The 14,518-nt window shown below is 42.1% G+C and overlaps 1 protein-coding gene across 4 annotated transcripts in view; it reads left to right on the top strand.

Moving 5' to 3' along the window:
• Positions 1–219: 219 nt before the first annotated feature.
• LOC106599757 (adhesion G protein-coupled receptor L2) overlaps positions 220–14,518 on the top strand; it is a 126,176-nt gene continuing 111,877 nt past the window's right edge. For 2 of the 4 annotated variants that reach the window (XM_014191057.3, XM_014191058.3), the window contains exon 1: positions 222–861. The gene's annotated coding sequence lies outside the window, so the exon portion shown is untranslated. Of the gene's footprint in view, positions 862–14,518 lie in introns of all 4 variants that reach the window. The other 2 variants (XM_014191055.3, XM_014191059.3) reach the window with 2 other exon arrangements.

The following is a 14,518-nucleotide window of genomic DNA, read 5'->3' as shown; positions in this document are numbered from 1 at the left end:
TTAGATGAATCTTGAAATCTGTAGGCTATTTGACAGTCCCTGTTATCACTATCAATATCCAGCTACCAGCTCCTGCCTTTAGGGGCCCTATTCTTCATAGACAAATCCTATAGAAAACGGCTGAAAGCACCAGACACCAGTCCCTCCCTGCCTTTTAGCATGATCCGCGCCAGGTTTTAGGGTGGCCCATTGAAAGCCAGCTGTTGCAGAGCGGGGAGCCGGCCCAACGTTTCTCCTCGTATTTTTTGGTTTAGGAGTCCGACTGGCGCTGGCAGAGCGGTGTGTGATTGGAGCAACGCAGAGACTGCCTGGAGCACAAGCCCGACGCACAGACACAGGCCCCCGAACTATAGTCGCATTGTAGACTGTTTCAGCATTGTATTGGCGACTTTCCGAAAGGCTTGACATCGTCGTGGAATACGACTGCATGTTTTATTTTTAGGATATGTGCTGATATGCTTCTCATTCGCCTCTTTTAGGTCTTTTAGGCTACAATAACCGTGCAGTTTTTGAATTCATTGTGTCCAATCGAAGGGAAAATGTGGATGCGTGCGAGGGGGATATGGGAAAAAAACTATTGATTAATAGTTCCGAACAGCATCTCGCTAAGGAACAGTTTGTCCGGTCCTTGGGGACGCATGGACTTGGAGAGAGAGAGATACCTGCCACAAGAAACAACACGATCTGTCCCTCGTAATTGGAGCATGCATCGGAACCACGTACGTCTTTGTGTTGCCCGCTGCGTATTCCGAGCTTGAGGGGGGCCTCTAGCCTGCTGAAGGGGTGACCACTCTCTCCGTGTTCCTTCAATGCCAAACTGAAATATTCGTCAAACACCATTTAGGACTGTTCACCTCAAATGTAAGTATTCAAACATTGGCATAGCATTCCATCGTCGCGTCTGTACACTTGTGAGCCTACTTGTGAGCCAGCCTACTTGTGAGCCTACTTGTGAGACATGTGTGAGTTCTTAGAGGCTAAGTTGAGAAAATAGACACTTCATTCCTTACGATATCGGTGTGGTACAAGTCACTAACTGACATTTTACCGAATTTCACTCCATTTTAAAAACACTTACAGATTGCTTTGTATTGACATCGCTTGAAAATAAACCAGTATCTGTGAAAATGAGGTCTGTCTGCTACTGCATTCTATAACATACCAGCCTAAAGATTGGACATTCTGAGAAAATGAAATAATTGCATTTTACCAGACATCAGTGGTTCTCACATTAAGCGACTCTGGGCCATGGGTTTTTATATATATATGCAAAAAAATGCAAAAAAAGTTGCATGAGGCTTAACCAGATGTGGTTTCTTCAACGGCAATCATTGCTCTGAATTGGATTCAATTCGAACTATTGTGATGAGAAAAAAAATCTAGGCTAGTTATACAATGACATGCAATTAATGAATGGATGGAGAAGAGGGCTACTAACTGAAATCTACTATTATGTGTTTATTATGTCTGTCTCGGAATGAGGGGTTCTCATTCTCTCGGTTTTGATCATCAGAATAGATCTCACCTGTGATGCTGAGGTGTTGGGTGAGTCACTGTAAAAGAGACAGTAGCATAGTCACCTTGGATTTGAAAGAAAATGACAATTTATGTGCATTATGGTGGCTTGGCTATAATTCTTTTTCTAGGTAACACGCTTTCAATTACAGAAGTGCAGTGATACTGTCAAATAAATGTAACATCGCCCATTACATGTAATCCCGTGGACACAACGACCTAAGTCAGGTGCTGTCTTCATCGACCTCTCAATTCCACGGCAGTAACATGAGATAATTTCACTGAACATGTATAATTCACAGATATCTAAGCCAACCATGTGTGATGACACGCACACACACGCCTGTGCCTTATCTTATTGCCCCTGAGAGCTCAGCATCTCAGGGCTTGTAAAGTAAGCATTTCAGTGTAAGGTCTACACCCTGTTGTATGGGACAAAAAAACATTGATTTGATGTGCTGCCGTGAATAGAGAGAGGCCTAGGCTACTGAAGGCATCAAATACAGCATTCATTTAAGGGACAGGTCGAAATTTAGTTGGGGAGGGGAGGGGGGAGCTGGCCCAACTCAAGGTGTCATAAAAAATTGCACCCCCCCCCCCCCCCCCCACATTACAAATATTTTCACATGACCCTCCCCTTGTACTGTAAAATAAATTGAACACCTTCCCCTCATAGAATGAACTCAAAAATAATGTTTACTACCGCAAATAACAATAACTGTAGCGACCCTGTTATTAAACCTGAATATTGACTTTGCCACATCAGCATGCACGGAGGAGTTCACTCTCCCTGCATGTTTCATCACACTACGATCAGAGCTGGCTGCAGACAATTATCAGCGAGGGGGAAATCAGATTTTCAACATTTTGATGCCATATTTATAATTGTATAGAATATATGCAACACATTTTCCACCAACAGGTTTCTGTGCAAATGCACTACACAATCAAAGTACAAAGCATACCGATTTTGGGCACTTCAATATAATGTTTTACTTGTCCTACACCACAATAAGTAGACTATTCCAATCACGACAAACATCAAATATATCTCTCCCTACCTTGTAGGCTTACCCAGTATCGAAGGCTTAGTTTGACAATCTCTGTGTCATTAAACTTTTTGGTGTTCTGTAACAGATGTCTCTTTCCATTCACCAAATGGCCACTGCACAGTTTGGATTTTTTATTTAATTATTTAACTTTTATTTAACTAAGCAAGTCAGTTAAGTCCCTCTGGGACTCCCAATCACGGCCGGTTGAGGTACAACCTGGAATCGATCCAGGGTCTGTAGTGACGCCTCAAGCACTGAGATGCAGTGCCTTAGACTGCTGCGCCACTCGGGTTGATTTTATTTGTCAGTACTTTTTTTTTTTTATGCACAGTACAAAGATTTTTTTAAGTCATCTGGATTGAACAATAAAGTCAAGGACTTATTTACATTTTTTTACGTAAATACATATACAATTACAGAGATGCAGACAAAAAAATTCTCAACCTCCAGATGAGTATGAGGGGGCGTTTTAGGGACGATTCTTACAAGCTTGTTTTGGCTGGTCTGTAGCTTATTCTTTAGATGTTTAGGGCTGCTGGTGAACCATGATGTGCAGCATAATCACAGTGACATTGGACTAGCGCACTTGCCAGAGTCTTTAGGCTGTCTATGGGTTGGGTTTCCATCCAGCTGTGTTTCCATCCAATTTTGACAGATTTTAATGTGAATATTCTAAAATCTGCATAGAAACAATATATATATGCGCAAGAAAATAGCCGCTCGGTAGGATAATTGTATTGTCCCTAAACAAGATCAATAGCAGAGCTTTTTAAGCTGAATGTCCCATGTCTTCGCTGTTCTTTCATGCGCAATGATGCACCTGCCCTCTCTGCTGCCTATCAGCGATTCCTATTTGTTCTTGTGGATTCAAATTGAAAATTGATGTGGCTTTTATGTGTGGTATGATTGCTAGTTAGCCTATTGCAAATCTGGACAAATGATCTACCAACCACTATTGTCACTAAGAATGATGGATAGACAGGTAGACTATACTGACCTGTGGTATAGTAAAAGTTAGGGCGTGGAAAAGCGTAGTTTCTAAATGATTAGTCTAATAAACTATATATAACAGAGGTGATGCAGTAGCTTACCTGTAGACACAACACTCAACTCACTACAGGGAGTAAATGTTGTTTGTGTTGGCCCATTCCATTTTCTACACTGGTGATGTGGCCTATTTAACTTAGTCAATTCAGAATGGGGAACGCACTCGAAAATATAAGCATTTTTAACAAGGTTATTTGATAAAATAATGGAATGGCCTATAATTGATGGTAAAATGGAATCCTGTCTAATTTGTTTTCAATACCGGTCTAGAAACCGCAGGAGCTTCGTTTACTCATGTCAGAGTTGGGATGGGGAATTCACTGGGACAAATGTCCCGTTGCCCCCCCCCCCCCCCCTTCTCCCTACTCCTCCGCTCCCCCGCCCCAGACGCTATCTCTGTAGGTTGGTCCATTTGTCCAGGCCCGGGGTCCCCGGGGGAAGTGCCGTCTCATCTCACATCGGCTCGAGTGCAAATGGCTTCCATGTATGCTACTGTGATTTCTCCTGTTTTTTTCGTAACTATCAATTTACATATCAAAGTGGCTGCATTTCAATGGCGAGAACTTGAGCTACCTTCCCCCAAACAGTTTTGTCCGGAGAGGGGATGGGTGGCGGTGTGCTATAGAATAAGAATGGTGTTGTTTATTGCAGACAACTGGACAACATCAATATTCTGTGTGTGTGTGTGTGTGTGTGTGTGTGTGTGTGTGTGTGTGTGTGTGTGTGTGTGTGTGTGTGTGTGTGTGTGTGTGGGGGGGGGGGGGGGGGCGTGTTCTTGTGTTGGATTGCAAATGCATATTTAGTTAGGATTGACAGAGTTGGTAGGCCGCCATAATTCAATCCAAAATCCCCAAAGTAAGTAGCAAAAATAGACGACTACTCGTTGCCGTGTTCACTTGGGGATTTCGGTAGGAGCTTATTTAAATATGTTGACTTGTGATTAATTTTTACAAAAAATGTTAAAACTAGAACATGATTTAAAATTAAATTAATTTAAACCTTTACAGCTCACTTTTAGTTTGCTATTGCCTCACATAATAAAAGTATAAAGGAGGGCTATACTTGGGATAAACACCAGAACCCCTCTCCTCAGCTGTTTTATAAAGATAACTCAAGGTGAAACTACACAATAGGCCTACATGCTTTAAGTGGCATGTTGTGTAATTAGTTTAGTAAAATAATAATATAATAATAATAATTCAAGCTAAAAGGTCAGTAGATTTATATTTCAGGGCTGCTGTGTAACGAAACACAGTTTTTGTTAATTACACGTTTTACTGTAAATCAATACAGATTTCTGGATGCCTCTTCGAGAGCTTTGTGTAAAGCACTGTTTTGAGCAACCAATGGCCTCTAATGTTTCTCTGTTAAAGAGATCATGTTTATTTTCAATGCAATGCAGCTGTTGCTCTTCTGTGGAAGAATGCCTTGCTGAGTGTGGTCTTGCTGTGGTTATTATTTTGAAAATGTTTCTTTAATATCTTATCAAACATTACCTAATAGGGATGTCGAACACAATTAAATTGGGAAGAATCAGCACACACACACACACACACACACACACACATAGGCCTCCTCACAAATGGGTAACAATATATGACAGTCATGAAAGAGGAAAAGCCTCTTCCCCTCCCTCAATCTTTCCATTTTCTTTCTTCCATTTCTTCTGGAATTTACATAGCTCAAACCCATTATTTGCAGCTCAGGTTGCTATAAATCAGGGTGGCCTATAGAGGAAGGAAGGTCCTAAAAATGGACCCAACTCGTGTATCAAATCAAATACACTGTTCTCTCAGCTACCGCACGGCGAGCGGTGCCGATGCACCAGGTCTGGAACCAACAGGTCCCTGAACAGCTTCTACCTCCAAGCCATAAGACTTGTAAATATATAGTAAGTCTCTGTAGCTATTTTGTTAACTATTTAACTATCTGCATTGACCATTTTCTTGCACTAACTTGTGTGTCTCATCACATATGCTGCTGCTACTCTTTATTATCTGTCACTTTATTCGTAGTTATACTGAACAAAAAACAAACACAACATGCAACGATTTCAAAGATGGGTGGGCCTATGCCTGGCAGCCAGGCCCACCCACTGGGGAGCCAGGCCTCACCAATCAGAATGGCTTTTTCCTCACAATATGGCTTTGTGACAGACAGAAATACCCCGACACACACACAACCTCAGACAAACGTGCAGGTGAAGTAGTCGGATGTGGAGGTCCTGGGCTGGCGTGTTTACGCGTGGTCTGTGGTTGTGAGGCCGGTTGGACATACAGCCAAATTCTCTGAAACCAAGTTGGAAGCAGCTTGTCATAGAGAAATTAACATTCAATTCTCTGGCAACAGCTCTGATGGACATTCCTGCAATCAGCATGACAATTTCATGCTCCCTCAAAACTTGAGACATCTGTGGCATTGTGTTGTGTGGCAAAACTGCACATTTTAAAGTGGCCTTTTATTGTCCCCAGCACAAGGTGCACCTGTTTAATGATCATGCTGTTTAATTAGCTTCTTGATATGCCACACCTGTCAGGTGGATGGATTATCTTGGCAAAGGACAAATGCTCACTAATAGGGATGTAAACAAATTTGTGCACAGCATTTGAGAGAAATAAGCTTTTTGTGCGTATGTAAGATCTTTGAGATTTTTTTATTTCAGCTCATGAAACATGGTACCAACACTTTACATGTACGTTTATATTTTTGTTCAGTGTTTATGTACATACCTACCTCAATTACCTCGTACCCCTGCACATCGACTCGGTACTGGTAACCCGTGTATATAGTCAAGTTGCTCATTGTGTGTTTATTACTTTTATTATTACATGTTTTACTTTTTCTATTATTTCTCTATTTTCTTTCTCTCTGTATTGTTGGGGAGGGCCTGTAAGGAAGCATTTCACTGTTAGTCTACACCTGTTGTTTACGAAGCATGTGACAAATACAGTTTAATTTGATTGATAGGACCTCAATCCGCAGTTGCTACAACCATTTTTTTCACTTATAAATTAATGATATGTACCCATTGATTCATGAAGAATATAATGTATAAATGCCTCATTAACTTAGTTAAATTGTCGTACCCCATCAGTACCCAAAATATAAGCTTGTTTTACTCCAATGTTTGTAAACCAAGGTAAATGTGAAGGAACACTATATACAGTGCCTTCAGAAAGTATTCACACCACTTGACTTTTTACACATTTTGTTGTGTTAGACTGAATTTAAAATGGATTAAATTGAGACTTTGTGTTACTAGCCTACACACAACACCCCATAATATCAAAGTGGAATTATGTTTTTTACATTTTTTTAACAAATTAATTAAAATGAAAAGCTGAAAAGTCTTGAGTCAATAAGTATTCAACCTGTTTGTTATGGCAAGCCTAAATCAGTTCAGGAATAAAAATGTGCTTATCAGGTCACATAATAAGTTGCATGGACTCACTCTGTGTGCAATAATAGTGTCCAACATGATTTTTGAACGACTACTTCATCTCTGTACCCCACATATACAATTATCTATAAAGTCCCTCAGTTGAGCAGTGAATTTCAAACACAGATTCAACCACAAACACCAGAGAGGTTTTCCAATGCCTCGCAAAGAAGGGCGCCTATTAGTAGATGGGTTAAAAAGAAAATGCAGACTTTAAATATCCCTTTGAGCATGGTGAAGTTATTACACTCTGGATGGTGTATCAATACACCCAGTCACTGCAAAGCTGCAGGCTTCCTTCCTAACTCAGTTGCCGGAGATGAAAGAAACCGCTCAGGGATTTCACGAGGCCAATGGTGACTTTTTAAAACAGTTAAAGTTTAATGGCTGTGATAGAAGAACAACAACAACATTGTAGTTAATCCACAATACTCACCTAAATGACAGCCGGAAAAGATGGAAGCCTGTCAGAATCAAAATATGCATAATTTTTGCATTAAGGCACTAAAGTAAAACTGCAAAAAATGTGGCAAAGAAAATGCTTTGTCCTGAATTCAAAGTGTTATGTTTGGGGCAAATCCAACACAATAAACGGAATAGAGCTAAGCACAAAATCCTAGAGGAAAAACAGGTTCGGTCTGCTTTCCAACAGACACTGGGAGACAAATTCCCCTTTCAGCAGGACAATAACCTAAAACACATGGCAAAATATACACTGGAATTGCTTACCAAGATGACATTAAATGTATGGCTGTCTAGCAATAATGAACTACCAACTTGACAGAGCTTGAAGCATATAAAAAAGTATCTTAGAGACTTACAGAGGGATTCAAAACTGTAATTGCTGCCAAAGGTGATTTCTAACAGGTATGAATGCATTCTGAAGACACTGTAGCCTCAACATGGTTAAAACTATACTTTTGATATCATGTATGGTCAGTCCTTGCTTCCAACCTTGCATCCACAGATCTGTCTATGAATTTGAGAGTGGTTAGCTTTTTACAGAAACAGGGGCGGCGATTTCACCTTATTGTTTCAACTGCTGATTGCCAGTTTAATAGTGAAGAAGCCTTGCTGGCTGTTGCTCTGTGTGCCTGTTGATGTGGCTGGTCACAGAGACCCTGGTTAAGTCCCAAATGGCACCATATTCTCTATATAGTGTACTACTTTTGACCAGGGCCTATAGACCTCTGGTCAAAAGTGAACTAAACTCAGCAAAAAAAGAAACGTCCCTTTTTCAGAACCCTGTCTTTCAAAGATAATTAGTAAAAATCCAAATAACTTCACAGATCTTCATTGTAAAGGGTTTGATCAATGAACCATAAACAATTAATGAACATGCACCTGTGGAACGGTTGTTAAGACACTAACAGCGTACAGACAGTAGGCAATTAAGGTCACAGTTATGAAAACTTAGGACACTAAAGAGGCCTTTCTACTGACTTGGAGACAGGACGGACAGACCAAGTGCAGTGGCAGACCACGTCTAACAACACCTGCATAGGATCGGTACATCTGAACATCACACCTGCAGGACAGGTACAGGTCCTCACCAGACATCACCGGCAACAACGTCACCTATGGGCACAAACTCACCGTCGCTGGACCAGACAGGACTGGCAAAAAGTGCTCTTCACTGACGAGTTGCGGTTTTGTCTCACCCGGGGTGATGGTTGGATTCGCGTTTATCGTCGCCTGTACTCTGGAGCGGGATTGATTTGGAGGTGGAGGGTCCGTCGTGGTCTGGGGCGGTGTGTCACAGCATAATCGGACTAAGCTTGTTGTCATTGCAGGCAATCTCAATGCTGTGCGTTACAAGGAAGACATCCTCCTCCCTCATGTGGTACCCTTCCTGCAGGCTCATCCTGACATGACCCTCCAGCATGACAATGCCACCAGCCATACTGCTGGTTCTGTGCGTGATTTCCTGCAAGACAGGAATGTCAGTGTTTTGCCATGGCCAGCAAAGAGCCCGGATCTCAATCCCATTGAGCACATCTGGGACTTGTTGGATCGGAGGGTGAGGGCTGGGGCCATTCTCCTCAGAAATGTCTGGGAACTTTCAGGTTCCTTGGTGGAAGAGTGGGTAACATCTCACAACAAGAACTGGCAAATCTGGTGCAGTCCATGAGGAGAAGATGCACTGCAGTACTTAATGCAGCTGGTGCCCACGCCAGATACTGACTGCTGATTTTGATTTTGACCCCCCCTTTGTTCAGGGACACATTATTCCATTTCTGTTAGGCATGAGTGATTAATTAGGGCCGATTTCAAGTTTTCATAACAATCGGTAGTCTGCCTTTTTGGTCGCTGATTATGTCCTATTACATTGTATTCCATGAGGAAACTGCGTGGCAGTCTGACCACCTGTTACGTGAGTGCAGCGTCAAAAGGACTTTGTGGCTGCAATGAGCCAAGGTAAATTGCTAGCTAGCATTAAACTTATCTTAAAAAAACAATCAATCTTCACGTAGTTACTAGTTAACAACACATGGTTGATGATCTAACTAGGTTAACTAGCTTGTCCTGCGTTGCATATAGTCAATGCCGTGCCTGTTCATTTATCATCAAATCACAGCCTAATTCAACTTCGCGAAAAAAAACACATTCGTTGCACAAATGTACCTAACCATAAACATCAATGCCTTTCTTGAAATCAATACACGGAAGTATATTTTTTTAAACCTGCATATTTAGTTAAAATAAATTCATGTTAGCAGGCAATATTAACTAGGGAAATTGTGTCACTTCTCTTGCGTTCAGTGCAAGCAGAGTCAGGGTATATGCAACAGTTTAGGCTGCCTGGCTCGTTGCGAACTGTGTTTCTTCCTAACAAAGACCGTAATACATTTTCCAGAATTTTACTTAATTTTGCCATAACATTGCACAACCTTCAATGTAACAGCAATATTTAGACTTAGGGTTGCCACCCTTTCGACAAAATACGGAATGGTTCCGTATTTCACTGAAAGAATAAGTGTTTTGTTTTTCGAAATGATAGTTTCCGGATTTGATCATATTAATGACCAAAGGCTCATATTTCTGTGTGTTTATTATATTATAATTAAGTCTATGATTTGATAGAGCAGTCTGACTGAGCGGTGGTAGGCAGCAGGCGGCTCGTAAGCATTCATTCAAACAGCACTTTACTGCGTTTGCGAGCAGCTCTTAGCAATGCTTGAAGCACAGCGCTGTTTGACTTCAAGCCTATCAACTCCCGAGATTAGGCTGGCAATACTAAAGTGCCCATAAGAACATCCAATAGTCAAAGGTATATAAAATACAAATGGTATAGAGAAAAATATTTGACGCGTCATAATTCCTATAATAACTAACCTAAAACTTCTTAACTGGGAATATTGAAGAACTGGGAATATTGAACCACCAGCTTTCATATGTTCTGAGCAAGGAACTTAAACGTTGGCTTTTTTTACATGGCACATATGGCACTTTTACTTTCTTCTCCAACACTGTGTTTTTGCATTATTTAAACCAAATTGAACATGTTTCATTATTTATTTGAGACTAAATAGATTTTATTTATGTATTATATTAAGTTAAAATAAAAGGGTTCATTGTTCATTCAGTATTGTTGTAATTGTCATTATTACAAATATATATAAAAATCGTCCGATTAATCGCTATCGGATTTTTTTGGTCCTCCAATAATCGGTATCGGCGTTGAAAAATCCTTTTCGGTCGACCTCTAGTTTAAATAGGGAATAGCAAGCCATTTGGGACGCAACTCCAGAGGCAGTGGATGTAAATGCCAGGGGTGGCGTGTAAAGCGGTGCGTCTGTTTAGGGGTCAGTGGCCCTGATCATCCTGTCTCCCGGTCGTAAAGTGAACCCAGCACTCCACACACACACACACACACACACACACACACACACACACACACACACACACACACACACACACACACACACACACAGAGAGAGAGAGACTCACCTGCCATCTTCAATCACAAGGGGCCGGTTTGACAGCTGTCTTGTTATGTTTCTCTGACACACTCACTGTCAAAAGCTAGGAACAAACAGATGGAGACTGAGCAAACGGGAGGAAATGAAGGAGAGAGGGGTGTGAGGAAGAGGAGGAAGATGGGTTTGTTTGATCAGTACTTAGTCTTAATCGCGAATGCCCATCATAGCTTTTTCATCATCTGTCTTCCTCCTTTTTATATCCACTTAGAAAAATGGACTGAGACTGGAACAAATTGCATTGTGTTAGGTTAGCTGACCAATTCGATTTTAACGTATTCCTTTGGTATTTCTATTGAGAACAGGGCATCGGAAAGGGTCAAATCTCCCTCACCACCCTCTGTGCTTTAAATGACAGTTAACTTTCCCCCACTGCTTCTTAAATGGATGTTTAATGATATGTTGAGGCCCTGGAGCTGAGCAATAGAGCAAGTGAGCCCTGGATATGTTCACACCAAACAGCTCCCTCCTTACTTACCCTCCCTAGTCCTTTCAATACGGAAGGCTTTTCCCACTGTTAAGAAAGCAAACCCCCTTGGTGTTGTTGAAGTCCTCATCTTCCAGAGGGGAGCAGAGGGGCTGGTAGTTTTTTGAGTGATGGATGATTTTTGGGTCCGTGTTTAACCCTTTGGAGTGTGTAAAGCTGCCCCAGTGGGATACGTGTCGCCGGGGTGTGATGGATGGGCAGGTGTCCTGAGGCTCCGACTATCAAGAGATTAGCAATGACCTGTGAGTTGCTGGACCACCTTCAGAGATGCTCTTTGATGCTGTACCACCACTGGACTGGACTTTAGAATAAGAAGACACTGCTCTGAGACTTGTCTCAGGGGAATGGACACGTGATGTGCTTTATTTGGCGGTCTGACATACCTTCAGGTCACAGGAAGTGTTGCCCTTATACAGGTCAAGTGGTATGCTTTTGTCTTGGTAGGGTGGATTAGGCTGAGGCAGATCTGAGGCCTGCGACGAATGATGTTTTTTGTTGTTGTTATCAATGATTTCTAGAAATGGCAAGTTTAGAATTTACAGGTCCCACGCAATTGGAGTCATGTTTCCCTTTCCTTTTTGAAGGATTGTTCATTTGATTGAACAGACAGACTTACATAAAACTGGACTTGAAGTGTCTTCTCCCAGGACTCTGCATGATTATCTTTGTTAATTTTGGCCATCGCCGTCGTTCTTTGCCATCACCATCCACACAGGTTTTAACATGCATCATAACTGGAAATTAGTCTAAACATAAATCAAAAATGCATTGATATTGTAATGCGATGCTTACTGGCGACAGAGAAGTCAGGCGCAGGAGAGCGAAAACTGATTTACAACGGTTGTGTTTAATAACCATAAACCACCGTCAACAGAACAATACAATAAATGGGTCAAACAAAACCCGGTAAATACCAGCATACCGTGCACAAGCACTACAACAAACAATTACGGACAAGGACATGGGGGGGGGAACAGAGGGTTAAATACACAACATGTAATTGATGAAATTGGAACCAGGTGTGATGGAAGACGAGACAAAACCAATGAAAAGTGGATCGGCGATGGCTAGAAGGTCGGTGACGTCGACCGCCGAACGCCGCCCGAACAAAGGAGAGGGACCGACTTCGGCGGAAGTCGTGACAGATATGAACATGTATGCGTAAATCATTAGCATAAATTCTCTCATCGCATGAAGGTTTGTTATTTTAATATCTGCATACAAGTAAGACAAAGAATTTGCTTATCTGAGAGCCATTCACACTCCATCAAACCAATGTTATTCCTTTGAATTCATCTCTGGGGCCTGTTCTCATGATAGACACATTGAATTTCTTTGTAAAATTGTTTCAGAGGATTTGAGCAAATAACTGTCGGACTATACTTTTTTAACAGATGCCATGGGCTTTCTGGTCACTGATGACACATCACCATAATCCACATTCAGATATAATTACTTTTGGGGTCTGTTTGAGAATTGTAATTTTTTTGTTATTTTAATTGTTGCGCTTCATTCACACATTGCATAATAAACTCAGCAAGAAAAGAAACCTCTCACTCCTCTCACTGTCAACTGCAATTATTTTCAGCAAACTTAACATGTGTAAATATTTGTATGAACATAAGATTCATCAACTGAGACATAAACTGAACAATTTCCACAGACATGTGACAAACAGAAATTGAATAATGTGTCCCTGAACAAAGGGGGGGTCAAAATCAAAAGCAACAGTCAGTATCTGGTGTGGCCACCAGCTGCATTAAGTACTGCAGTGCATCTCCTCCTCATGGACTGCACCAGATTTGCCAGTTCTTGCTGTGAGATGTTACCCCACTCTTCCACCAAGGCACCTGCAAGTTCCCGGACATTTCTGGGGGGAATGGCCCTAGCCCTCACCCTCCGATTCAACAGGTCCCAGATGTGCTTAAGGGATTGAGATCCGGGCTCTTCGCTGGCCATGGCAGAACACTGACATTCCTGTCTTGCAGGAAATCACGCACAGAACCAGCAGTATGGCTGGTGGCATTGTCATGCTGGAGGGTCATGTCAGGATGAGCTCACAGGAAGGGTACCACATGAGGGAGGAGGATGTCTTGCCTGTAACGCACAGCGTTGAGATTGCCTGCAATGACAACAAGCTCAGCCCAATGATGCTGTGACGCCGCTCCAGACCATGACGGACCCTCCACCTCCAAATCGATCCCGCTCCAGAGTACAGGCCTCGGTGTAACGCTCATTCTTTTGACGATAAACGTGAATCCAACCATCACCCCTGGTGAGACAAAACCGCGACTCGTCAGTGAAGAGCACTTTTTGCCAGTCCTGTCTGGTCCAGCGATGGTGGGTTTGTGCCCATAGGCAACGTTGTTGCCGGTGATGTCTGGTGAGGACCTGCCTTATAACAGGCCTACAAGCCCTCAGTCCAGCCTCTCTCAGCCTATTGCAGACAGTCTGAGCACTGATGGAGGGATTGTGCGTTCCTGGTGTAACTCGGGCAGTTGTTGTTGCCATCCTGTACCTGTCCCGCAGGTGTGATGTTCGGATGTATCGATCCTGTGCAGGTGTTGTTACACGTGGTCTGCTACTGTGAGGACGATCAGCTGTCCGTCCTGTCTCACTGTAGCGCTGTCTTAGGCGTCTCACAGTACGCACATTGCAATTTATTGCCCTGGCGACATCTGCAGTCCTCATGCCATCATATCGTCTGTAAGCTGTTAGGGTCTTAACGACCGTTCCACAGGTGCATGTTCGTTAGTTGTTTATGGTTCACTGAACAAGCATGGGAATTAGTGTTTAAGCCCTTTATAATGAAGATCTGTGAAGTTATTTGGATTTTTACGAATTATCTTTGAAAGACAGGGTCCTGAAAAGGGGACATTTATTTTTTCGCTGAGTTTATAAGTAGAGAGAACTATTTTTCTATTCCTTGTAGGTGGAGCGGAAGCTTATTTACTATGAGCACATTGTCCAAGTCCCGAACATAAATGTCAAGATATTG

Source organism: Salmo salar, chromosome 03 (genome assembly GCF_965601325.2).
Source record: "Salmo salar chromosome 03, fSalSal1, whole genome shotgun sequence".
Classification (NCBI taxonomy): domain Eukaryota; kingdom Metazoa; phylum Chordata; class Actinopteri; order Salmoniformes; family Salmonidae; genus Salmo; species Salmo salar.
This window is presented reverse-complemented; position numbering and strand designations above follow the sequence as displayed.